Source organism: Panthera uncia, assembly GCF_023721935.1.
Source record: "Panthera uncia isolate 11264 chromosome E2 unlocalized genomic scaffold, Puncia_PCG_1.0 HiC_scaffold_19, whole genome shotgun sequence".
Classification (NCBI taxonomy): domain Eukaryota; kingdom Metazoa; phylum Chordata; class Mammalia; order Carnivora; family Felidae; genus Panthera; species Panthera uncia.
In genome coordinates this window covers 13864344-13891113 of record NW_026057588.1, presented here as the reverse complement: position 1 = coordinate 13891113, position 26770 = coordinate 13864344, and the positions used below count along the sequence as shown (strand labels likewise).

The 26770-nt window shown below is 48.9% G+C and overlaps 1 long non-coding RNA gene across 1 annotated transcript; it reads left to right on the top strand.

The window, feature by feature from the left end:
* Positions 1 to 262: 262 nt before the first annotated feature.
* On the top strand, positions 263 to 952 carry LOC125915480 (uncharacterized). The gene is made up of 2 exons (XR_007455674.1): positions 263 to 578; positions 771 to 952. It is a non-coding gene; the product is annotated as an uncharacterized LOC125915480 (long non-coding RNA).
* The last annotated feature ends 25818 nt before the right edge of the window (positions 953 to 26770 follow it).

The window sequence follows — 26770 nt, the reverse complement described above, 5'->3', positions numbered from 1 at the left end:
TTTTTTTTTTTTTTTCTCTTGCAGCTTCGTCGCCCCAGGGCAGCTTCTCAGGCACCTGCAGCCTGCAAGCTTCTCCCGTGCCTGCCAGCACCCCGCGGCCAGCGCCGTCCCCTGGCGCCCCCCCCCTCAGGCGGTTTCCTATTGCCTGGAGCGCCCCACTTCCTTGCGAACTGCCTTCCCCAGCATCCCGCTGGACAGACTTCTGGCAAGTTCCAGAGGGGGGGCCTTTCCAACAAGTTCAAGGTGCAGCACGACCGGGGGGGGGGGGGGGGGGGGCGGCTCCTATGCCCTTTGTGAGCCTCCTCCAAGAGTTCTCGAATGAGATCAGGGTCTGGGACTGTCATCTTTCTCAAGCTCTCAGTCTTTTTTTTTTTTTAATGTTTATTTTTGAGAGAGAGCGTGCAAGTGGGGGAGGACTGAGAGAGAAGATCTGAGGCCGGCTCCGTGCTGACAGCAGAGAGCCTGATGCCGGGCTCCAACTTGTGGGCCGCCAGACCATGACCTGAGCAGAAGCCAGAGGCTTAACCGACTGCGCCACCCAGGCGCCCTCAAGCTTTCAGTCTTGGATCACAGAGGTGGTACTGTTCCTGATCTCTGCTATTTCTATATTCTTTAGCATTCTCTTCATTTCTTAGTAGCTATTTTCCCTGCTATAATGAATAATTCTGTCTATTAAACGTTCTCCCTTCAATTTACTGCCTGGTTTCTGTCTCCTGATTGGACTCTGGCTGATACATCCAGTATGTTCCCCTGTGTCTGCTTTCCTTCAGGATAACGTCTCTGTGATCCGCCCACGTTGTTGCATGCGTCAATCGGTACTTGGATCCTTTTTATCGCTGAGGAGTATTCCATCGAGCAGATAAACCACAATCTGTTTATCCACTCACCATGATGGGACATCGGGCTCTTTCCCGTTTGGGGCTGTTATGAATAAAGCTGCAATGAACATTCAGGTACGAGTGTTTGTATGGACATACATGTTCATTTTTCATGAGTAAATACCTAGGAGGGACATTCCCGGATCATACAGTAAGTGTATATTTCACTTTACAAGAAAACACCCAATAGGTTTTCTCGGCAACAATGGGCCGTTCTCAGTCCCTTCCACGATGTGTTCTCAGTCCAGTTGCAGTTGCCAGGACCAGGTGTTGTCAATCGTCTTTTTAATTTTTGACAGAATGGCTTGTTTTTCGTGCCCTCGGGGGAGTTTCCTCTACCTGACATCCTCCCTTATTAATTTTAAGTCTTTGCTCTTGAACCATAGCGCTGATGTTGTTTCTCAATAAGCCGAGATCAGAATTCTTTGCTCTTAAGAATTACATGCAGGTTCGAAGATTCGATGTGGCTTCCCTTTCAAGAAGTCAGACGAGCTGCTGATAATCAGGGCCTATGCTAGCTTTTATCAGTCTTTGGGTTGATTTCAAAAAAGATTTTTTTAGTGTTTATTTTTGAGAGAGAGAGAGAGCAAGTGGGGGAGGGACAGAGAGAGAAGGAGACACAGAATCCGAAGCAGGCTCCAGGCTCCGAGCTGTCAGCACAGAGCCAGACATGGGGCTCGAAGCCACAAACCGTGAGATCATGACCTGAGCCGATTGGACACCCAACTGATTGAGCCACCCAGGCACCCCGAAGGAATGCCTTTTATTTTTATTTATTTATTAAAAAAAAAATCTTTTTAATGTTTATTTATTTTTGAGAGAGAGACAGACAGACAGACAGAGTGTGAGCAGGGGAGGAGCAGAGAGAGAGGAAGACACAGAATCCGAAGCAGGCTCCAGGCTCCGAGCTGTGAGCACAGAGCCTGATGTGGGGCTTGAACTCACAAACCTCAAGACCATGACCTGAACCAAAGTCACATGCTCAACTGACCAAGCCACCCAGGCACCCCTGGAAGGGATGCCTTGAAAAAAAAAAAGAAAAAAGAAAAGAAAAGAAAAAGAAAATCTTGGCTCAGTCGGTTAAGCGGCCGACTTTGGCTCAGGTCATGATCTCGAGGTTCATGGGTTCAAGTCCCCCATGGGGTTCTGCACTGATATTGCAGAGCCTGCTTGGGATTCTCTCTCTCTTTCTCTCTCTCTGCCCCTCCCCAACATGTGCTTGCTCTCTCTCTCTCTCTCAAAATAAATAAATAAATTTTAAAAATACTAAAAAAAATAATAATAAATAAAGCTTTAAAAAAAAGCCACCCCTTCCGGGTGAATCCAACCCTGGGGTAGCCTGGCCTGGCAATGAGAGCAAGGGCTGGATTTGGGCCCCCACTCACACTGCTGCCCCTGGCTGGCCTCTTAACAGTAACAGTCCTATGTGCCTGATCCTGTGCTAGATGCCCTGGAAACGGTATCCCAGGAAAACCAAGTTCAAATGCCTCCAACAGACAGGCAGTATCCTTTTCCTTTTTTTAAAGTTTATTTATTTTGAGGTACAGGGAGCGAGGGAGGGGCAGAGAGAAAGGGAGAGGGAGAGAGAGAGAATCCCAAACAGGTTCTGCCCCATGAGCACAAAGCCAAAGTGGGCCTCGAACTCACAAGCTGGGAGATCATTTCCTGAGCTGAAAGCAAGAATAGGACGCTTAACTCCCAGACGGGCAGTATCCTTTTTAAAAAATTTTTCTTTAATGTTTATTTATTTTTGAGAGAGAGAGAGAGAGAGAGCGCATGAACAGGGGAGGAGCAGAGAGAGAGGGAGACACAGAATCTGAAACAGGCTCCAGGCTCCGAGCTGTCAGCACAGAGCCCGACGCAGGGCTCGAACTCACAAACCATGAGATCATGACCTGAGCCGAAGCCGGACGCTCAACCGACTGAGCCACCCAGGCGCCCCTGAGATGGGCAGTATCTTAAACGAGGCCACTGGGTAGGAGGAAACGGAGTGGTGGTGATTGGCAAACCAGAAGGTACAGCCAGCCTGAAGTCTGTGCCAATCTGTACTCACTCTGGCTCCTTTACCGCCAAGTAGGAAGGTTGGCCGGCTTTGGCCACATCTTCCAGTTTGTTCAAAAGAAACTGGAAACCCCAGTTTTCATGTGAAGTCACCCAGTTTTTAAAGGTTAGCAATGCATTAGAAAAAAGTTAAGGCACCGTATGGGCCGGATAAAAGACAGATCTGCAGACCCAGGAACTGAATGGGTGTGGCCATTTGTGACTTCTGTATTATCCCAATTGATCACACCAGGAGGAAACTGAGGCCCGGAGAGGCAAAATGACTCCCATAAGGTCACACAGCAGTCAGACGTGGACTGGGGATTGGAATCTGGGCAGCCTGATCTCCCTCTCAAAGGGCGTCCTCTCTATGGACGGCAAAGAAATGCAGAAGCAAAGTAAACAGGAGGGAGCCCATCCACAAAAAAGGAATGCCACTATTTTCCAGAAAGACAGAAAGCAGACCCAAGTGTAGGGGCCAGGGTCAAACTCAAAGTGGGCACAATGGAGCCTCAAGGAGGCTAACCCTAACCTCAAGAGGCTTTGGACCCAGAGCCCGGGGTCGAGGGGGGCCAGGCTGGGGTAGGTGTGCAGGTGGAGAGTGAGAGAGCAGAGTGAGGACAGGGGTCGGCCCGTCTTCGCAATGACTGCGCCTATGGGCTCCCCACTCCCTCTCCTGCTCCCCACATGCTTCGCCACACAGGTCTCCGGCTGCCCAACATTCATCCACGGGAAACACAAAACCATACTGGAGGACTGTTCTCTAAAGAAACTGCATGAAGGCAGCTCTTCCTGCCCACGGATCTTGTCCCCGGGCTTTCATAAAATCACCTTTTTGCACCAAAGACGTCTTCAAGAATTCTTTCTTGGCCGGAGCCCATGACCACCACCCATACCCCCAAAACCCCATCAATCGCAACCTGAGCTAAAACCAAGAGTCGGACGCTTAACAGGCTGAGCCACCCAGGCGCTCCTATTTTTCACTAAATGTCAGCAAGGTGGTTCTTCTGTTCTAAGCCAGCTCGGTTGGACGGAATGGTCTGGAAAGGCCTTATTCAAATACGTGATGATTGGCAGACTGGATGTGCTGGAGAGACCTCAGTGGTGACTGCTCACTTCTACTTTAAAAGATCTCTCCGGGCGCCTGAGTGGCTCAGTCGGTTGAGTGGTTAAGCCTCCGACTTCGGCTCAGGTCAGGATCTCACAGCTCGTGAGTTCGAGCCCCGCATCGGGTCCTGTGCTGACAGCTTGGAGCCCGGAGCCTGTTTCAGATTCTGTCTCCCTCTCTTTCTCTCTGCCTGTCCCTCCCCTGCTCACGCTCTGTCTCTCCCTCTCCCTCGAAAATAAATAAACGTTAAAAAAAGAAATAAAGCAACTGCATGAAGCCTCTGGGAGTGAGCTCCCAGCAAAGACTGGCTTCTCCCTCCTAACACCAAGTGCTGTCCCCAAACACAGTTCTCAGTCATCCCTTCAACTAGACTAAAAAGCCAGTGGGAAAGCAGGACTATATTTATAACAGCCCCAAATTTCAAAACAGTTATTTATTTTTTAAGATTTTTATTTTTAAGTAATCTCTACACCCAACGTGGGGCTCGAATTCATGACCCCGAGATCAAGAGTCATGTGCTGTACCGACTGAGCCAGCCCCATCATACCAGCTACTTTGATTTAAAAAAAAAATTTTAATGTTTATTTATTTTTGAGAGACAGAGCGCAAGTCGGGGAGGGGCAGAGAGAGAGGGAGACACAGAATCCGAAGCAGGCTCCGGGGCTCCGAGCTGTCAGCACAGAGCCAGACATGGGGCTCGAACTCACAGACTGTGACATCATGACCTGGGCTGAAATCTGACACTTAACCAACTGAGCCACCCAGGCGCCCCTGAGTTACTTTTAAAAAGCCACCCGGCCCCTTGTTTGTCTGAAAATGTGATTGGATGAGGAAGGCTCACCAGATGCCTCAAGAAACTAGCAGCCGGAAACAGAAGTATTGAGGTAAAAGGGCAGAACTGTAGCAAACTGACCCCAGGGGAAAGAGAACAATTCAGAGGGCCAAACGAACATGATAAGGAAAATGGTAGAGAAGGCCGGCTTTAGGCTTCATGGGGATGTGACCTGCACAGTCACATGTGGTCCTTTATCTGAGGGGCTCCATGCTTATTGTAATGTTCTGCTCTTGCCAACTAGAAGTTCTCAATCATTTTTTAATGTTTATTTATTTTTGAAAGAGAGAGAGAGAGAGAGAGAGAGAGAGCAGGGGAGGGGCAGAGAGAGAGGGAGACAGAATCCCAAGCAGACTCCATGCTGTCAGCACAGAGCCCGATGCGGGACTCGAACCCACGAACCGCGAGATCATGACCTGAGCCGAAACCAGGAGTCAGACGCTTAACCAACTGAGCCACCCAGGCGCCCCAGAAATTCTCAATCCTTTCTAAACAAGGGGCCCATACACGCATTTTGCATTGGGCCCTGCAAATTGGTACATTTGCCCTGGGTACGTTTAGATTAGAGAAGATACTCAAAACACAGTAAGAACAGGATATTATAAAAGGAAGAATGTTTTCTAGAAGAAAAAAAATTCTCCAAAAGTAGACTGGATGAGTTAGAACCCAGAAAATACCTCTCTCAAAAGGGAAAAATTAAAGGGGCACCCGGCTGGCTCAGTCAGTGGAGCATGTGACTTGATCTCATGGTTTTGAGTTTGAGCTCCACGTTCTTTTGCAGAGATCGCTTAGAAAAACTTAAAAATATAAAATCCTAGAGGCTCCTGGGTGGCTCAGTCTGTTGAGCATCCGACTCTTGGTTTTGGCTCAGGTTATGATCTCGTGGTTTCATGGGTTCGAGCCCTGCATTGGGCCCTGCACAGGCAGTGCAGTCTGCCTGGGATTTTCTGCCTCCCTCTCTGTCTGCCCCTCCCTTGTTTGCACTACCTCTGTCTCTCTCAGAATAAGTAAATACACTTAAAAAAAAAAAATCTCAGAAAAAAAAGGGAAAAATTAAAGCTCTGACAAACTGCAGGAAAAACAAAATACTGCTTCAGAAAATCATGGTTCAAATACATACACTAACTGTATCCATGTTATGTCAATTTGACAATATGCAAGAAAAAAGAATCAATTTGACCTGGAGGCTAGAGACATTCTTACTAAAATAGGGGCATTCTTCTTAAAAAAAAAAAAAAATATATATATATATATATGTACACACATGTATGTATATGTATATATATATATCTGAGTATATACATATAAATATATATATACACCTCACATATAACATTGTGTAAATTTAAGGTGTATGTGTTGATTTGATACATTTATGTATTGCAAGATGATTACCACTGTAGCATTAGCTAGCACCTCCAATCATGTCACTTAATTATCGTTTCTTTTTTGTGGTGAGAACATTTAAGATCTGGTCTCTTAGCATAAGGACTGTCTTCTCAACAAACGGTGATGGGAAATCTACATGCAAAAAGATGAGTTTAGGCCTTTACCTCATACCACACACAAATATCAACTCAAAATAAACCATACACCTGAATGTAAGAGTTACAACCATAAAAATTTTTAGAAGAAAATAGGAGAAAACTCTAATGATCTTGGGTTAAGCAAAGACTTCGTAGCTACGACACCAAACGTGTGATTCGTATAAGGGAAAAATGGATGAATTAAACATCTTCAAAATTTAAAACTTTTGCACTTAAAAGACACCAGTGAGAAAATGAAAAGACAAGCTATAGATTGGCAGAATATGTCTGCAAATCATGTATCTGATAAAGGACTCGTATCCAGAATATATAAAGAACACTTAAAATTCAACAGTGTGACAAACAAACCACTTTAAAAATAGACACAAAATTTGAGGAGACATTTCACCAAAGACGATATGTGTATGACTAACGAGCACATGAAAAGATGCTCAACATCATTAGTCATTAAGGAAATCCAAATTAAAATCACGATGAGACACCATGTCAGGCCCACCGGAATGGCTACTGTTCAAAAGATTGGCCAGTACCCGGAGAAACTGGAACCCCCGCATGTTGCTGATGGGAACGTGAAATGGGACAGCCACTTGGGAAAACAGGCAGTTTCTTTGAAAGGTGAACATTAACAAAAACAGCTCAGCATAAACTTTCCACGAAACACAGCAATTCTACCACGAGGCTACCTGCCCACGAGACATAAAAACACGTGTCCACGCACAGGCTTGATTGCAAACGTTCACAGCAACATTATCTATTTGGAAACGATCCGAACGTCCGTCCGCTGGTGAATGGATAACAAAACGGGGTCTATCCGCACAACGGCACACTGATCGGCAGCACGAAGAACCAAGAATGGGTACACACTACGATATGAATGAACCCCCAAACAGCATGCTAAGTGAAAAAAGCCAGACACACACACACACACACACACACACACAAACCCCACATACTGTATGATATATTTACATGAAATGTCCCCAAAGGACATATCTAAAGTTACAGAAAGATTAGTCGTTGCCTGGGGCTGGGCTGGGGAACGGGGAAGTGACCACAAATAGGCACGGGGGATATTTTGGAGGTGACAGAAATGCTCTAAAACTGGTGATAGCTGCACGACTCTGTAAATTCACTAAAAAATCACTGAATTGCACACTTTAGAGGGCTGACTTTTATGGTATGTAAATTACACCTCACTGAAGCTGTCGGGAAAACCCTGGAAACTCTACAGTGAAAGCATCTAAGACTTAAATATGGTAACAGAACAGACTGTAGATGTTATCAACCTTGACACTGTGAAAATAAATGTACAAGTAACAAAAGATGGGAAACTAAGGCGGGAGGAGGGGAAACCAAGATGCTTGGCTCACCTGCTTCACGTTACGGGACTCAAAAGTTGCCAGAACAAGAAAAAGAAGTGAAGCATAACATTTGAAGTTACAAAGGTCAATAGCGACTAATCTTTAAAAAGTACAATTATGTTTTTATGAGTTTTTTTTTCAATATTTATTTATTTATTTTGAGAGAGAGCGCGCAAGGGAGAGCAGGGGAGGGGCAGAGAGAGAGGAAGAGAGAATCCCAAGCAGGCTCCGCCTGCCACAGGGCTCAACCCCACCTGAGCCAAAACCAACTGAACCGCGCAGGTGCCCCTAAAGCAGACTCCACACTGTCAGCTCAGAGCCCGATGGTGGAGTTCAGACTCACAAACCGCGAGATCATGACCCGAGCCGAAATCAAGAGTAGGACGCTCAACCGGCTGAGCCACCTAGGAGCCCTAGATGGGCATTTTTTACTGAAGTTGAAAATGTGTGCCTGCCCCAGGACCCCGCCATTTGACCCCAGAGCTGGGAAACACACACTAGAATGTTCATGACACAATTGTCTCTAACAGCTCCGGTCTGGAAATGACCCATCCATCCACTGGAGGATGTAGGAGTAAATTAAGGTAGTCACAGAACGGCGGCAAGGCACCTAGAACGTTGAGTCCTGGGACACCCGCGCAGCTTGAATTGCGCGGGGCAGCCCTGGTCTACGACACATATGGTCCCCAGGGTAATTCGGGTAATTCCAGACCTCCACTACTTCTAAAGTTTCCTGCTTGGATGATAAACTATATACTCCCACCCATGGTGCTACTCTTAGAAAGTTCGCAAACAGGCTAAACTAATAAAGTGTCGTTAATATCCACACGTGGTACTAAAACCATATAAAGAAGAACAAAATAGGGGCGCCTGGGTGGCTCCGTCGGTTGAGCATCCGGCTTCGGCTCAGGTCATGATCGCACGGTTCGCGAGTTCAAGCCCTGCGTCCGGCTGTGTGCTGACAGCTCAGAGCCTGGAGCCTGCTTCGGATTCTGTGTGTGTTTCTCTCTCTCAAAAATAAAAAAAAATAAACATAAAAAAACCAAAAAAAATAAAAAGAGCAAAATAGGAACGTGAGTATCGTAAAAGTCAGGGCGCTGGTTTCCCTTGTGGGGAGGGAGAGGGCTATTAACCAGGTGCCCACAGGGAAGCTTCTGGGGGCTGACGATGTTCTTGCTGCTGACCTGGTCCCTGGTTCCATATTTTACAATTATTTGTTAAACTGTTCATCTGTTTTATATACTTCTCTGTATGGATGTTATAATTCACCATTTAAAAAATATTAATGCTATCAATAAACACCACTGATGTTATTGAACCCAGGAAGGAAACAGTCTCACTGCATCTTTGCGCAAATTATAATTCACATTTGCCAAGTGCTTTCTTTGGGTAAGGCACTCTGGAAAATTCTTTCTGTGCATCATCTCATTCCCAGGAGGCAGCAGTGATATTTCTGGGCGAGGAGGCATCACCAGGCTAGTAAGGGACATTGCTTTTGGAAATTGCTGGTGACAGCCCGCAGAGAAAGTGGCATTGTGGGGAAGGTGCGTGTCGCAGGTTCTATATGGTCAGTCACTCCTGGGCCAGCCCCACCCCAAACTCTTGTTCATGACCTTGGGGGAACGGGTTTCCCTCTCTGAGTGGATTTTCCTCTCCGTAAAATGAGAAATGTGCAAGTCCCCATCTCCTCTCCCCAGTCCCCAAATCCAAAAGCCTGGAAAACCGGAAGTCTTTCCCAGACCCATTTGGTGGCAGGGCTGAGTCACACTGGGGTGAGATTTGACTATCCCGGTGAGTATGTCACACATTGGTCACGATCTCACGGGTGGTGAGTTCCAGCCCCGCATCGGGCTCTGCTCTAATAGAGCTGAGCCTGCTTCCTATCCTCTGTCCCCAGCTCTCTCTCTCTGCCCCTCCCCCGCTCACACTCTCTCAAAAATAAACATTTAAAAAAAGAAACAAGAAAATAAAAAAAGAAAGAAAAAGCCTTCATAAACTACCAGCTACGGTTAACCGCACAGTAACTGCTCTCGGCCCGTGGCAAGGGCTTTATCAAATCTCACAGAAGCCTCACGAACAGCTCCAGGAGGGAGGCGCCATTTTTCAGCCGGGGAAACTGAGCCTTGGAGAAGGGGAGCCACGGACCCAAGGTCACCTGACACAAAAGCCCGCAGAGCCGGGCTTTGAACCTGACTCTTGGTCTCAGCTCAGGTCACGATCTCGTGGTTTGTGGGTTTGAGCCCCACATAGGGCTCCATGCTAATGGTGCGGAGCCTGCTTGGGATTCTCTCTATCCCTCTCTCTCTGCCCCTCCCCTGCTCTCTCTCTCTCTCTCTCTCTCAAAATAAATTAATAAACTTAAAAAATATTTTAAAAAGTAAAAGATAAAATACTGCCCCCCCCAAATAAAATAAAAAAGATCAAACACTGCTTCCCCCTTTCCGTGCTCTTAAAGATATTGCTTTCATATATATAGGAAATAAAAAGGCAGACTCATTTCTATTTGATTTGTGAATCACATCTGTAACTTGATTGGATGAAAAAATTCGTATTTAAATAAATACAAAAACTTTATTAAAAAAATATATTGGGGCTCCTGGGTGGCTCAGTGGGTTGAGCACTGGACTCTCGGTATTGGCTCAGGTCATGATTTCACTGATGGTGAAATTGAGCCCTGCGTGGGGCTCTGCGCTGACATTGCAGAGCCTGTTTGGGGTTCTCTCTCCCTCTCTCCGCCCCTCCCCCACTTGCGCGCGTGCATGTGTGTGCGTGTGTGTGCGCGCGCGCGTGTGTGCTCTCTCTCTCTCTCTCTCAAATAAATAAATAAACTTACAAAATATTATTAAAGAAGGAGCGCTGGGTGGTTGAACCCTGGACTCTTGATTTCGGCTCAGGTCAGGATCCCAGGGCCCTATGTAAGCCCCGAGCCCGCTTAAGATTCTGTCTCTCTCCCTCTGACCCTCTCCCCTGCTCGCGCTCTCTCTAAAATTAAAAGAAAAAAAAATTATTAAAATAGATTCATCAGCCAGGCCTCACAAAATGAGGAGTCAAACAGATCCTATCAATATTTCATAGAACAAGAAAGACGTTTAAAACACTTTTTTTGACGTTATGAAAGCAGCCAATAGGGAAGCTGCGAGCAATGTGTGATTAATTACAAATAATTTTAACTGGCCGTGGGGCCGGGGTCTGCTGCTTAAGGGGCTGTTTTTGCTGCAAAGCTTCGTCTGCCTTATTTGTCTTTTGTTCTTGGGTGGTACTGGGGCACTTTAAAAAAGTATTTATTTTAAAAGTAGGTGCCTAATATTGCAGCCTTTCAAAATTGCTAGTTAACAGATGCTCTCTAAACTTGAAGGATCCAGACTGAAAGAACAAGATATGGAGCGTTAAGAAATATTACTGAACACTGCAAAAGTTAACTTAGAAGAACAAAATTTAAATCGGGAGGAGCGGCCGCAGCTAAAAACAAACTGTGCCCAAGTTGCTAAATCGAGAAACGGGGCTCTGAGCCTTCTGATTCACCGATTTGGCGAAGGGGCTGCCAGCCAGAAGAAACAGAAGAAAACCAGAGCTGGTAAAAGGGGTCTGACCTCTCGCCGGCTGCGGAGTACAAGTGTTGGTCGGGTACGTTTTGGGGGGAGGGGGAGTTTCTTCCACCGTGGCCTCTGCCCAGGAGCAGCCGGGTGGAAGGCGTGGGCGTCAGAGGACCCGTTTTAAGCCATTTCCGCACGACCTGGGGCTTTCAAACGTGCGTCCGTGCGACTCTGGACTTAAAGGGGCGGACGTTGGCTGGGACAGCCTAGGACCCGGGCAGGGCAGGAGAAGGGGCGCTGGGGAACAAGGACTCCGGGGGGACCCGCCCCTCCCGCGAGGGCCTGGGGGCGTTAGTCCTTCCCCGGGCGCCCCGGGGGCGAGTGGGGACGGGACACCCGTCCCGACCTGCGTCCCGACGCTCACCTGGCGGCCCGCTCGGAGGCGGCGGCGGGCTAAGATCCCTTTCCCCACCCTGCTCTGGGAGGCAGTCAGGGGGGCTCCCTGGGATCGGCCCCGCCCAGGGAGCCCCGGGACCCGCAGTCTGGGCAGTCGGTCCTCTGCGGGGGCCGGCGGCTCCGGGATCCGCGGGCGGGCGGCTGCGGCGGGCGGGAGCGAGGCAGGGGCGGGATCCGGGAGGCTGCAGGCGCCGGGGGAGGGCCCAGCTGCCGCCTGGCGGGGCGGGGAGGACGCGCAGCCCCCGCGCTCCGGGACCCGGGGGCCCGCCCCTTGGAGAGCTTACACAACCCCCCCCCCCCCCCCACACACACACCACGCGCGTCCCTGCTGCCAAGCGCCCGGCGATCTGATACCGGGTCCCGGTCCCCCCCCCCACCCCCCCAGCCACCTCCTCCCAGCGAGGTCCACCTCCCCAAGAGCCTCCGCCGCGGGAATGGTTCCAGCTGCCTCCTCCCCCCCAAATCTTGTTGCCTCCTCGTTCCGGCCTCCTTGCCTACAGCCGCCTCCGCCATTCAAAACGTCTCTCCCGCCATCTGGCCAGTGCTGTAAATGGCTTAGCTGTGACTCTGACCCTGGGCCTGGTTTTGAAACATTGGATCAAGTTCCTATCCCCAGGGATTCTCTCGCATTTACACTGCGTTCCCAGCGTAGAGTCTCAGAAGCCCGGCTTGTGCTTGAGGAGGACCTCTCTGCCACGCGAACTTCTCTGCGGCAACGACAGCCCGCGTGCCCCCACTTTGGAAACCTGCCCCCTTCCCTGAAAACCACTGAAATATCCGAGGTTCAGTAGCAGCAAGGATGGGACCACGAACCATTTCTGTCTTGACCTCCTGGGCAGTCACATTCCTTCCGATAGCCCTAGATCGCTCAAGGGACCTCAAAGGACTGACCTGAGACATCCTAGAGCCAGACTTCGGAACGCCAGGCCTTCCTCCCGCTAGCAAACCATTGCTGGTCCCAGTTCCCCCAGAGCTCGCTCACAGCAAGCACTGTGCTAAAAGCTTTATATGCATGACCCCAAAGACGCCCCTCGTGAGAAACTGAGGCCCAGACTTAGGTGGTCTATGCACGCGTTGCAAGTCACTTGTTTGGGGTCACGTAACAGGCAAGGGTTGGAGCTTGGGTTCCCCAGGCCCCCTCTGCTAGAAGCCTCGGCGAGGCACCACAGCGCCATCGTGAGGATGGCGTGGATCCTGCGCGTGTAGCGCTCAATAAATGTGACCTCTTACTGTACCAACCGCCTCACCAAGCGTTTCTACTGTACTCAAGCATTTTTAATATCGATCCACACACGGTCCCTTACTTAAAGGGCTTAGGCTATGGTTGGAGTCCGGACTTTTTTTTTTTTTTTTTTTTTTTTTTAACGATTATACCATATCCGGTGTTCTGCGGTATTCCCCGCAGGGGCTGGTGGGTGCTCCACATCACGTGATACTTCTGTTTCAAAGCGTATAGAGAGAGGAAGACACACTAAGTGGAATAGAAGTTGTAAATAACCTGATGTCAGTTTAGTCACGTCTTCCTGCTTGAAGAGCTTGGGGGCCTAATTCCTGAAGAAGGTTCGTTTGTGCATAAGAGATTGTGGTGATGAGTTTTTACATGGATACCATTATTAAGCACCTACTGTGAACCAGGTACAGACTACATAGATTATGCAAGTTCACAGGCACTGGACAGTTTATTTCAACAAAGAATGCGGTTTATTACAGATAAATTAGAAAAAAACACAGAGGGTCCCCAGTAAAATAATTGGATCATCAAAGGATGCTAAAAATCATTGGTAAGATGTTGCAGAACAGTCCAGAATTATTACCCAGCAGATGACTTATGCACTACAAAGGGGGAAAATGTACCTACCCACCCTCAACCAAATGATCAAACAAATCCGCAACAGTGGGACAGTAAGACATCAAGTATCTCTTTTTGGTTTTTCATTTTTTAAATGCTTATTTATTTCTGAGAAAGAGAGAGAGAGACAGAGCATGAGCGGGGAGGGGCAGAGAGAGAGGGAGACACAGATTCCGAAGCAGGCTCCAGGCTCTGAGCTGTCAGCACAGAGCCCAACGAGGAGCTCGAACTCATGAACCTCTAGATCATGACCTGAGCCAAAGTCGAGATCATGACCTGAGCCGACCTGAGCCGAAGTCAGACGCTTAACCGACTGAGCCTCCCAGGCGCCCCGACATCAAGTATCTCTTGATGTGGCACTATAGGAAGTACACAAAATTGGGGCTCCTGGGGGGCTCAGTCACTTAAGCTTTCCACTCTTGATTTTGGCTCAGGTCATGATCTCACGGTTTGTGGGTTCCAGGCCTTTGTCAGGCACTGCACTGACAGCTCAGAGACTGCTTGGGATTCTTTCTCTCCCTCTCTCTCTCTCTCTGCCCCTCCCCTGCTTGAGCGCCCCCCCCCCCCAAAAAAAAAAACTTAAAAGAAAAAAAAAAAGAAAGCACACAAAATTATCCATGCAGAATTCTTGTGGAAAAAAAAAATAATACATTAACCCTGCATTTAATAACAAGGAAACAACCAGACATGGAAAATGGGGAATATATACCAGGTAACTGGTCCGTACTTTTCAAAAAAAGTCAACATGACAAACCAAAAAAGACACCAGAGAGACATCACCCGAACACGGTGTGTGCACCCTGACTGGATCCTATCTGGTGAGGCTTGCTTGTTCCTTGTCAATCTCAGAAGAGGGACAAGGCTAGTGTCTGTAGGTAATGGGGGGGGGGGTGTTTCCTGCTGTAAATGCTGGACCGTTTCCCTCCAGGCCTCTGCCCTGAGTTGGAGCATGAATGGAAGCTTTGTGTCTGCGTGTGGGCCTTGCGTTCAGGCTGGCCCCACATGTGGGGGCGAGAGGCCAGGAGCCCACTTCTGGTTGCCCCTCCCACCCTCCATGAGCACCAGAATAGGACCGGCTTTTTTCAGAAGGCAGCACCCACCCCAGTTAGCATCTCAGGCTGTCAGAGAGCTGGACCTCTTTGGGGAACTGCCCTCTGGTTCTGATTTCCCTGCATGTGAATGTTGGTAGTCGGGTAGAAAGGGGGAAGAAGGGGTACAGAAAGCATGGACAGACTATCATCTGAGCCTGTCTTAGCTACGTTTTCTCACTCTTGTCTGCTCCCTATTACCCTGGTGGCGCTGGGCTCCCTCTCCCCTGCCGCCCTTTCCTGAATGCAGTGACCTCCTCACACCATTCATGTCCCCAAGCCTCTACCTGATCTGTCTACCAGAAATGTGTTAGGATCTCTCGTGTGTGGATGGTGTCTGTGGGGCTGAATAATGACCCCCTAAAGACCTAATCATGCCCTAGTCCTTGGAACTTGTGAACGTCACCTTCCAGGCAGAAGGGATTTTGCAGATGTGATTGAGCTGAGGATCCTGACATGGGGAGGTGGCCCTGGGTTACCTGGCTGGGAGTAAAGCCCAGGAGTGAAGGTGGCCTCTAGAAGCTGGAAAAGGCAAGGACGCGGCTCTCCACCCAGTGCCTCCGGAAGGGACCAGCCCTGCCAACGCCTTGACTTTAGCCCGGTGAAAGTGGTGTCGGACTTCCAACTCCCGGAAATGTACAAGAAGAAATTTCATAGTTTTTTTTTTTTTTAATTTTTTTAACATTTATTTATTATTGAGAGACAGAGAAACACAGAGTGTGAGCAGGGGAGGGGCAGAGAGAGGGGAGACACAGAATCTGAAGCAGGATCCAGACTCTGAGCCATCAGCACAGAGCCGGACGTGGGGCTCGAACTCACGGACCGCAAGATCGTGACCTGAGCTGAAGTCGGACGCTTAACCGACTGAGCCACCCAGGCGCCCCGAAATTTCATAGTTTTAAGCCACTAAAGCTATTGGCGATTTCTTGTAGAGGCTACGGGAAATGAATACAGCTTTCAAGCCCAAGCCCATCGCCATTGTCGGTTGATTTCCCTTTTTATTCACTTATTTTATACAAATGAGGGTGTGTTAAGCATCTGATTACTGAGTGATCCGAGGGGGTCACTTCGTGGTCTCACCGTGTGGTCAGTTCCCTTGTGGATGAGGGTCGAAATGGACAAGGCGGGAGTCACAGATGGGCAGCTCTGGGTGGCATCAGGCCTGCAAGTAGGTTTCGTTCAGCTCCAGTGTTTTTAAGCTTCTCGTTGTATTCATTTTGATCAGGATGATATATTTGCGTTGTATAAAATTTTAAATGTATTAAAGAGGTTTCCAATGCTAATTTCTCTTCTGCCACTGCCCTCAGCTACCCCCAGTTTTCCCCTGGATTCTGAGATTCTCATGCAGAGATTTTTTTTCTATACATATACAAGGAATTTCATATACACACCCTGTAAACAAACAACAACATACCGTATACTCCGACACTTTGCATTTATCATTGAACAGAGTTTCATGGTCTTTCAATATCACTGTGTAGAGAGCTTCTTTTTTTTGTTTTTGGTAACAGCCACATAGATCTCCATTGTATGGATGTAACTGATATTTTTCTCTTGTCTCTTATTGACAGAAATATAGGGTGTTTCCAATATTTCATGATTACAAACAGTGCTACCAAACTCAGTGTGTGCCATCCAATATCTTTATGATCAATTCTACTATATCAAACAGTATACATTTCTAGAAATAGAACCACCAGATCAAGAGGTATGTGCATGGTTATAATTTGTATTTTATTTATTTGTTTATTAATGTTTTTTAATGTTTTGTTTAATTTTGAGAGAGAGAGAGAGACAGGGACAGAGGGTGAGGGGGGGAGGGACAGAGAGAGGGAGACACAGAATCCCAAACAGGCTCCAGGCTCTGAGCCATCAGCACAGAGCCTGACGCGGGGCTCGAACTCACCAACCGCAAGATCATTATGTGAGCCGAGGTCGGATGCTTCACAGACTAAGCCACACGGGTGGCCTTATTCATTTTATTTTATTTATTTTTTGTTGATTTTTGAAAGAGAGAGTGTGTGTGTGTTCGAGAGCAGGGGAGGGGCAGAGAGAGAGGGAGAGGGAGACAGAGAATCCGAAGCAGGCTCTGGGCTGACAGCAGAGAGCCCCATGTGGGGCTGGAACTCACACGAGCTGTGAGATCATGACCTGAGCCGAAGTCAGACCCTCAACCAACTGAGCCACTCTGTGCCCCAAGGCTATAATTTTTAAAAGGCACAAATAAGGGCGCCTGGGTGGCTCAGTCAGTTAAGCATCTGACTTCAGCTCAGGTCATGACTCATGATTCGTGAGTTCGAGCCCCGTGTAACCAACCACCCAAGTCAAGAAATAGAACATTTCCAGGGGCGCCTGGGTGGTTCAGCCAGTTAAGTGTCTGACTTCGGCTCAGGTCATGATCTCCCAGTTCGAGAGTTCGATCCCCGCATCGGGCTCTGTGCTAATAGCTCGGAGCCTGGGACCTGCTCTGGATTCTGTGTCTCCCTCTCTCTGCCCCTCCCCCCTCACACTCCGTCTCTCTCTCTCTCTCTCAAAAATAAATAAACATTAAAAAACGTTTTTAAAGGCCCAATAGCCGTGTTGCTGAGGTTGTGGAGAAACGGAAACCCTCATACACTAATCATGCTGGTGGGAATGTAAAATGGTGGGGATGCTTCGAAAAACAGTCTGGTAGTCCCTCAAAAAGTTGAACGCGGAATTGCCACGTGACCTGCAATTCTCCTCCTAGGTATATACTGAAGAGAGTGGAAAACCTCCGTCCACACGAAAACACGTACACAAATGTTCGTAGCGAGATTGTTCATAATGGCCCAAGGTGGAAACGACCGCCACGTCCATAACGTTGCCACAACGTCCTGGCAGAATGAAGAAGTATAATGTGGGGGAGCCACACGGTGGAATCACCGGAGTGGATTATTCGCCCGTAACAGGGAAGGCCGTACCGATCCATGCTACAACATGGATGAACCTTGAAAGCACATGGCAAGTGAAAGGGGCCAGATGCAAAAGACCACGTGTTGTATCGATTCTTTTTATGTGGAATGCCCAGAAGAGGCAAATTTATAGAAACAGAAAGTAGATTAGTGGTTGCCAGGGGCTGGGGGATTGGCGAGCATGAGGTGATAGAATGTTCCGGAACTGGTGTTGGTAATTACCCAACGTTGTCAGGGTACTAGAAACCAGTAGGTCATCCCCTTTTATTCTTTTTCTTTCTTTCTTCCTTTTTTTTATTGAGAGAGAGAGCAGGGTAGAGGGACAGAGGGAGAGAGAGAGAATTTTAAGCGGGCTCCATACTCAGCACGGAGCCTGACGCGGGGCTTGATCCCACAACCCTGGGATCGTGACCCAAGCTGAGATCAAGAGTCCGATGCTCAACTGACTGAGCCACCCAGGTGCCCCTGAGTCATACACTTTTAGATGATGACATCCTTTTTGTTATGTGAATTATATCTCAATAAAAAAAAAGTGATACTTACAGTATGTGCATAAAATATTGTTAGCTGCTGCAAAATTACCCATTCCTGACCAGTAATGCATGTGAGCAGCCATTTTTTGTTTTTGTTCTTTTTTTAAAGTAGACTTCATGCTGGGCCCAGGGCCTAAACTCTTGACCCTGAGATCAAGACCTGAGCTTGAGATCAAAGGTTGGACATTTATGCGGCGCCTGGGTGGCTCAGTGGGTTAAGCCTCTGCCTTCGCCTCAGGTCATGATCTCACAGTTCGTGAGTTTGAGCCCGGAGTCCAGCTCTGTGCCAACAGCTCGGAGCCTGGAGTCTGTTTCGGATTCTGTGTCTCCTTCTCTCTCTGCCTCTTCTCCTGCTCTCTCTCTCTCTATCAAAAATAAATAACATTTGGGGCGCCTGGGTGGCTCAGTCGGTTAAGCGTCCGACTTCAGCTCAGGTCACGATCTCACAGTCCGTGAGTTCGAGCCCCGCGTCGGGCTCTGGGCTGATGGCTGGGAGCCTGGAGCCTGCTTCCGATTCTGTGTCTCCCTCTCTCTCTGCCCCTCCCCCATTTATGCTCTGTCTCTCTCTGTCTCAAAAATAAATAAACATTAAAAAAAAAAACTTAAAAAAAAAAATAAAATAAATAAATAAATAACATTTAAAAAAATTTTTAAAAAAAGAGTTGGACATTTAACCACTGAACCACCCAGGCCCTCCCGTGTTTCTGTGCCTCTAGATTCTCTAATATCCGCGGGGCTTGTGTCCAGACACGAATACTAACTAATCTTTGCTCTCGGGGGGGAAAAAAAAATCATTCAACAGTTATCCTCTCATCCAGATTTCCCTAACCACTCAAACACCCCTTCCCAATGCAATCACTTAAACTGTTCGCCAATCTAGTAGGAGACGCTTGCAAATGTTGTAAAGACCTCAACAGACAAACTGGTTGCGTGATCTTATGGCGATTACGAAACCAATTTCTTGTGCGCGACACGCATCGCGAATGCGCTGACGCCATGCGTTTACATTGGTTTCTTTGTTATTGTCACTCCAATTTGTATTCTTCTTTCCTCTGGGAGTTCGATTTTATTCACTCAAGGAGAAGAGGCAGGGTTACTGCCTCAGAGCTGCCGAGGTTCTGGGGGCAGGTGGGTGGCCAGTGATTCAGGATCAGTGATGAGAATAGGGCAGGAGGAGGGGAGAGGCGGGGGGGGGGGGGGGGGGGGGCAGGGGGGGGGGGCGGGGGTAGTGGGGAGAGCAACGTGGTCGTTGCTCAGGGACTGTCCTCGGGTTTGGCTCTGAACAAGCAGATGGGTTTTGTTTACCGTCCAGGTCATGCTTCCTCTTAGTGTCGAGAGCACCTCGCATGTAGAGCAGGCTGGTGGGCCTACTCTGCTCTTCTTTCTTTCTTTCTTTCTTTCTAATATTTTATTTTGAGAGAGAGAGAAAGCATGAGCAGGGGAGAGGCAGAGAGAGAAGGAGACACAGAATCCCAAGCAGGCTCCAGGCTCTGAGCTGTCAGCACAGGCTCGAACCCACGAACCGAGAGATCATGACCTGAGCCGAAGTCGGACGCTCAACCGACCGAGCCACCCCAGGCGCCCCAGCAAGACCTGTTTGTTTCTATCCAGTTAAACCCAAAGCCTTTCACCAGGGTGGCTTAATGAAACCCCAACTTTTTCATTGTGGTAAAAAATACATAACACAAGTTCTGCCAGTGTCGCCCCCCTGTTTTTAAAGTTCATTTGTTTTGAGAGAAAGAGAGAGCGTGTGCGCGCACGAGCAGGGGAGGGGCACAGAGAGAGGGAGAGAATCCCAAGCTGGTTCTGCGCACGGTCAGCGTGCAGAGCCCGACTCGGGGCTTGAACCCACGAAACTATGAGATCGTGACCTGAGCCAAAATCACGAGCAGGTCGCTTAACCTAGTGAGCCACGCAGGCATCCCTAGTCTTTTTTTTTTTTTTTTTCTAATGTTTATTTATCTTTTGAGAGAGACAGAGACAGAATGCGAGTGGGTTAGGGGCAGAGAGAGAGGGAGACACAGAATCCGAAGCAGGCTCCAGGCTCTGAGCCATCAGCACAGAGCCCGACGCGGGGCTCAAACCCACGAGCTGCGAGATCATGACCTGAGCCAAAGTCGGACGCTCAACCGACTGAGCCACCCAGGTGCCCCTGTTTAGTCTTTTTTAAGCGCAGGACGCAGAGGCATTAGCTGCGTTCATCATGCCTCCCAACCATCACTATTCCGTTTTCTTAAATTTTTCATCGCTTCACACGAAAACTCCATACCCGTTAATCAGTAATTCCCCATTCCCTCCTCCCCACGGTCCCTGGCAACCCCTGATCTGCTTTTTGTGTCTAAATTTGCCTATTCTAGACAGTTCATGTAAGTAGAATCATATGATATTTGTTCCTCTGGGTCCGGCTTCTTTACGTGCGAACATAAGGGAAGGGAAGCAAAAATAATATAAAAACAGAGAGGAAGACAAACCGTATGAGATTCTTAAATACAGAGAACAAACTGATGGCTGCTGGTGGGGTGTTGGGTGGGGGATGGGCTAAACAGGTGAGGGAACACTAAGGAGGACACTTGCTGGGATGAGCACTGGGTGTCCTATGTCAGTGATGAATCACTAAATTCTATTCCCGAAAACATCATTACACTATACGTTAACTAACTTGGACTCAAATGAAAACAAACAAACGAACACACAGCTGGCCGCTCTTGTCTTAGTGATAGCAGAGTTAAGGGACCAGTTAATAAATCAGCAACACATCTGCACGGGTGACAATGTGCAGATTTGCGGGGCGGGGAGTTCAATGTAAACACATTTCAGAGAGAGGAAGATCTTCTGAACGAAACAGGAAGTTGGCAGATGATGGGGTTCAGGACATGCTACCCCAAAATATGGCACCTTGGCAGATGGAATGGTTTAAGCTGAAGGAGTCTGAGACAATGGCAGGCAGGAAGGTCACTCCGACGTCCTCCCCCTTTGCCCTTTTTGCCCGAAACAGCTCATAAAACCCCCATGTGAGGGCGCCTGGGTGGCTCGGTCAGTTAAGCATCTGACTTCTGCTCAGGTCTTGATCTCATGGTTCGTGAGTTCGAGACCCGCTTTGGGGTGAGCATAAGCCCTGCTTCTCTCTCTCTCTTTCTCTCTTTCTCGCCTTCTCTGCCTACCCCCCTCCCTCTCTCTCTGCCCTCTCTCTCTCAAAAACAAAAACAACATGTGACAGCTGCTGTCCCTGTACCCAGAAGAAAGGAGCATCTACGTCACTTCTCTGAGGACAGGAAGAACCCTAACCAACAGGCCTTGCTAAGTCTGCCCCGGTTACCAGTTACCTCAGAGTCCTTGACCTACCACATCCCTCCACGACTGCCCTCCCTTCGTCAAATCTAGCGTAAAAAGGCACCAGCCTGTTTCTTGGGGGCCTCCTTGTCTCATGAGGGTTCCCATGGCACATAAAACTTAACGCGTGTCCCCTTCTGTCAATCCGTCTTTGTCAGTTTAATCTCAGACCCTGCCAGGGACCCTAAGAGGGTCAAGGAAAACTCTCTCGTCCCCTACCTGAGAAACCCATTTCGGGGAACGGAGGGCACGAGAATACAGCTATAATAGGAACTGGCACGGACAGTCAGGTATATCCGGGCTACGGGCAGAGGGGCGCACACAGATCTGAAGGTACGCACGATGGGGTTTTGGGGTGATGGTGGGGTCCGGAGCCGACGGCCAAGAAGGAATTCTTGAAGACGTCTTAGGTGCCAAAAGGTGATTTTATCAAAGCAAGGGGACAGGACCCGTGGGCAGGAAGAGCTGCACTGGGGTCGTGTCGGGTAACTGGTTACATACCTTCAGGTTGGGAGGGGGTCAGGGATAGAGTGAGTCTCGAAGGTATTTGGGGAGCAAGGTTGTCGGGACCTTGAAGGGCTAGCTGTTTCTAGGGAAACGCCATATTACTATTTAGTAGAACCTCAGTCATGGGACCCTTCAGATGTATATGCGGGGGCCATAAGCTTGGAGTATGATTGCCAGCATGTATCTTGGGGGAGTGGAGATAAAGGAAGTTTCCAAAGGAATTTTTCTATGTTAAAGGAGACTTAGAGGAGCCTGGGGGGCCAGGATACCATGAAGCCAAGATTCCCTTTCGCCCCCGGGGAAAGTGTCAGCATGGGGCAGCTGAGCTCCTAGAGGTCACTCTGCCAGTTTCAAGGACTTGTCAATGGGCTGTGGGCAGTAAGGGAAGCTCATTTTTCACTCGCCTTAGTTTCCCACATCACCGTGGCAAGCACTTAAGCCCCTTTCCTTTGTTCTCGGGGAGCCAGGAGTGTCCGAGGAATATCACACAGATCCCCGCTGGGGGGGGGGGTGCCAGCCTGCATTTTGCCCTCAGCTCTGTCCCTCGTCATACACGTGGCGTGAGCACTGAGAAAATATTCCCAGGGCATGCACCGTCCAGGGTGCGCTTCTTCCCAGGTAGGAGCGTTGGCACTAAGGTCAGTGTCGCGGGTAGACAGCGGTGGATGGAGGGCGTGGGGGGAGCAGAGTAGTGCGTGGGGTGCTCCCTCCCTCCCTCGGTCCCACACAAATCTCCCCGCGTGGTCTCTACCGGATCGTCTATGGCCGCTATAACAAATCGCCACACACTCAGTGGTTTAATGTTTTTGGTTTGGTATTTCTGAGAGAGAGAGAGAGAGAGACAGAGTGTGAGTGGGGGGGGGGGGGCGCAGAGAGAGAGAGAGAGAGAGAGAGAGAGAGAGGGGGAAACCCAGAACCCGAAGCAGGCTCCAGGCTCGGAGCTGTCAGCACAGAGCCCCACATGGGACTGGAACCCACGGACCGGACCTCGAGATCATGACCTGAGCCAAAGTCAGACCCTGAACCGACTGAGCTGACCAGGCGCCCCAAACTTAGTGGTTTAAAAGGACCCATATTTATTCCCCCACGGTTCTGGAGGTCAGAAGTCCAAAATCGGTTTCTCTGGGCTGCACACAATCATCTGTAATTGTTGGTTCTGAAATCTCAGGTGCCAGCTGCTGGGCTAAGAGCCCTATGTACGTGGCTTTTTTCTAATATTTATTTATTTATTTTGAGAGTGAGAGAATGGGGGAGGGGCAGAGAGAGAGAGAGGGAGACAGAGAATCCCAAGGAGTCTCCAGGCTGCCAGCACAGAGCCTAACGCGAGGCTCGAACTCACGAACCATGGCATCACAACGGGAGGCCGAAATCAAGAGTCGGATGCAAATAGGGGCGCCTGGGTGGCTCAGTTGGTTGAGCCTCCGACTTCGGCTCAGGTCATGATCTCACAGCTCGTGAGTTCGAGCCCCGCGTCGGGCTCTGTGCTGACGGCTCAGGGCCTGGAGCCTGCTTCGGATTCTGTGTCTCCCTCTCTCTCTGCCCCTAACCCACTCGCATTCTGTCTCTGTCTCTCTCAAAAATAAAGATTAAAAAAAAAAGTCGGATGCAAACCAACTGAGCCCCCCCAGGCGCCCCGGTACATGTAAGGCTCCTAGCAACCTCTGAGGAAGGTTCTCCTGCTGTCCTGAAGGTACAGGCCCAGACAACTCCAGAAGGGGAGAAGCCGGGCTCCGACCCGGGAGCCTGCACCTGCCATCCTGGGCTGAGCGGTCCAGAAGCAGGAGAACCACGATTACCCTCAGGTGCCCCCCTTCCCAGGACAGAAGTTTCCTGAGACTTTGTGTGCGTTGAATCCTGTAAATTGGTTCGTGGAGCTGAACTCCTCCCGACGTCACTTTGTGAAGTTGGCCTCCCCAGCCGGAGAGGCGCTGCTGAAGCAGAGGACGAAGACCCTGGGGTGACCCGTTGGTGCCTGCGCCCCGCGGGGGCTCCCTGAACACCGTGGGTTCGGGGCCTGCCTGCGCAAATCATACTTCCGGGGGAACACTGTGCATCGTTTTCTCTCAGGCCGTCTGGCCAAATATCGAGTGTCTGTAACCGGGATCTCCTTTGAAGATTCAGGTGTAGAAAGAAAGGCAGCCAGTAGCTTTCATCACGCTGGCCAGCTGAGGCTGGGAGCCAGAGGCCCTGCTGGCCCAGGAGAAGGGAATTTGAGAAGAAATGTACGAATCTGGGGGTGCCTGGGTGGCTCAGTCCTTTAAGCCTCCGACTCTTGGTTTCGGCTCAGGTCATGAGCTCACGGTTTGTGGGTTCGAGCCCCACATTGGGCTCTGTGCTGTCAGCACAGAGCCAGCTTCTGATCCTTGGTCCCCCTGTGCTCTAGCAATGATGTGTCCTATGATTTATATGAGAGAATATATATATTTATTGACAATTATAATATGTTTTTTGGGGGGGAAACCAAAGGTATGTACTAGGTAAACCAATTTATAAGATCTTGGTTATCATTTTATCATCCATCAGAATGAGGCTAAATAAAAAAAAAAAGAGGGTGTTGATTAGGAGATGGATGAAAAGATTATTACATAATCTTTTTGGGTTTCGGAAAAGCTGAGATTTAGCTGTTCTCACAGGGACCCAAGTTAGAAGTTTATTTTGCTCTCCCTATTTCTTCCCACGCTGATAAAATGGCCTTGCTCCGTGAAATCAGCCGGGGACCTCGGTTCCTTTTAGGCGTTGGTCTCGGCTGTGTGATCATCACTACCACACTCCACATGACCCTGCCTGGCTGCAAAGGAATGTGGGAAATGTAGGGTTCCTTTTTTTTGGGGGGGGGGTGTCTTATGCCTAATCAAAGTCTGTTACTATTGTGTTAGTTGGTTAGCTACTGCTGTGTAACAAACTACCCTACTCCCCCCACCCCGAACTTAGTGACTTAAAACAACAGACACTATCGTATATTTTCCGTGGTCAGGAACGTGGTGCCCCTGGCTCAGGGTGTCTCCCAGCAACTCATCCTGGGGAGGCAGATGGCTTCTAGACGGCCACAGAGGACACAGCGTCCGTGTGAGCGTTCTGGTGTCATTGGGGGAGACGTTCGTCCGCGGAAAAGACTGATTACTGTTTTCACTTAATCTTCAACGTGTTAAAATTACCAACAAAAAACATCATCTTCCTTAACCTTCGAAGTGTTACTTCCGAATATTGTTCTATTTAGAAATCTAGTAAATTTTAACGGTTACTTTTCGGGGAAGTGTTTGATTAATGTTCAACCAGTTCCAGTTCCAACGGCTTCATATCCCATTTAGAATCTTAATTAATTTCCCTTAAGTGTTCTGCTTTCACAAACTTAAGCCATTCGATTTTCTTTGGACGCTCAACAGAAGCGCCTAAGAAACAAAACCTTCCCAGGGACTTAACTCGTAATAAATTATAAGAATATCAGGATCTTTTCAACATTCCAGTACCGTTTACTCACCTAGAAAAATTCTCTTTCACGTTTCAGTGAAAAATTACAGGTCTGAAATAATGGATTACTCAATTATGCACTTTATGTTGGAAGGCTTACATCTACAGGATAAATTTGTCACAGTTTTTGCTTATGCCAACTTCTCTTAAGCATTACAAATACTTTAAATGCCAAGTCTCCCGGATGATTCTTAACCATAACACAGAAGTATTAATTCTGTGGGCTCGAGTGACTTTCTCCCTTTATTAATTAATTTATTGTTTAAGCAGGATCTCCTCCCAACCTGGGGCTTGAACTCAGGACCCTGAGATCAAGAGTCAGGTGCTCTATCTCTGAGCCAGCCGGGCGCCCCAGCTTTCTCTTTTTAATGATAAGCCTGGCTTACAATTGAGCATTAAAAGACACTCGTAAGGAAAATTTTATTGGCAAGGTGAGGTTAAGTCTTGGCCAGAGGTTTGGGGCTGGAATGGAGCTCTGATTTTCTAGTTATGGAAAAAAAAAAAAAAAAGGCAACAGAAAAACACCCCCAAACAACCGAGCCCTTTTTAAATAGTTACCATAACAAAGGGGCTCTGGGGCTCTGGGGCTATAAAGTTTTGCATCTCAGCTCAGGGTGTACCATGACCTCATACGTGTCCATTTCACAGTAAGTGAAATCACAGCGAGTGAGTCCCCGGCACTACCGGCTTGCTCACAGCTGGATCGGCGTCAGCTGCTCTGTCTCCGGCCAGCTCCTTGCCGCGTCCTTTCCCCGGTCTCCAGTCTCGCCGTCAGGCCTGGCCATGAGGCCTGGAGACAGTTAAACGACCTCCAGTGTGTTGAAGGCATCCCTCACGCTCCCTCTGTCTGGTTCTGTCGGGCCCAGGCTGAGAGGGGGTCGTGAATGGGGCGGTCCCGGAGGGTCCCTTGGGGATGAAAGATCAGGGATCTGGAGATTGTCTCCGGGATGAATCAGCTCTCACCACAATGGCACGCCGGGAGGGTGCAACTAGCCTGGAATTGACCAGCCTTGTGGTGGGGAGGTGGAGGGGGGGCGAGTTGCCTGGGTCCTGCCTTGGAGGAGCTACATGAGTCAGAACCAAGGTGAGAGGTGATCCTGCCCGACCCAGAATCCACTGGCCCCAGAAGTAGGGCGGATTCTGCGTACCTCTTGAAGGAAAGAAACTGCCTTTGAGTTGGATGCGGTGTGGGAGAAGGGGAGAGAGAGAAGTCCAAGGAGGAGAGAGAGAGAGAAGGCCAAGGTCTTGGATCCGAGTGGCTGTTGAACACAGGGGCCTTTTCCTGAAGGTGGCCTGGGGAAGAGGTG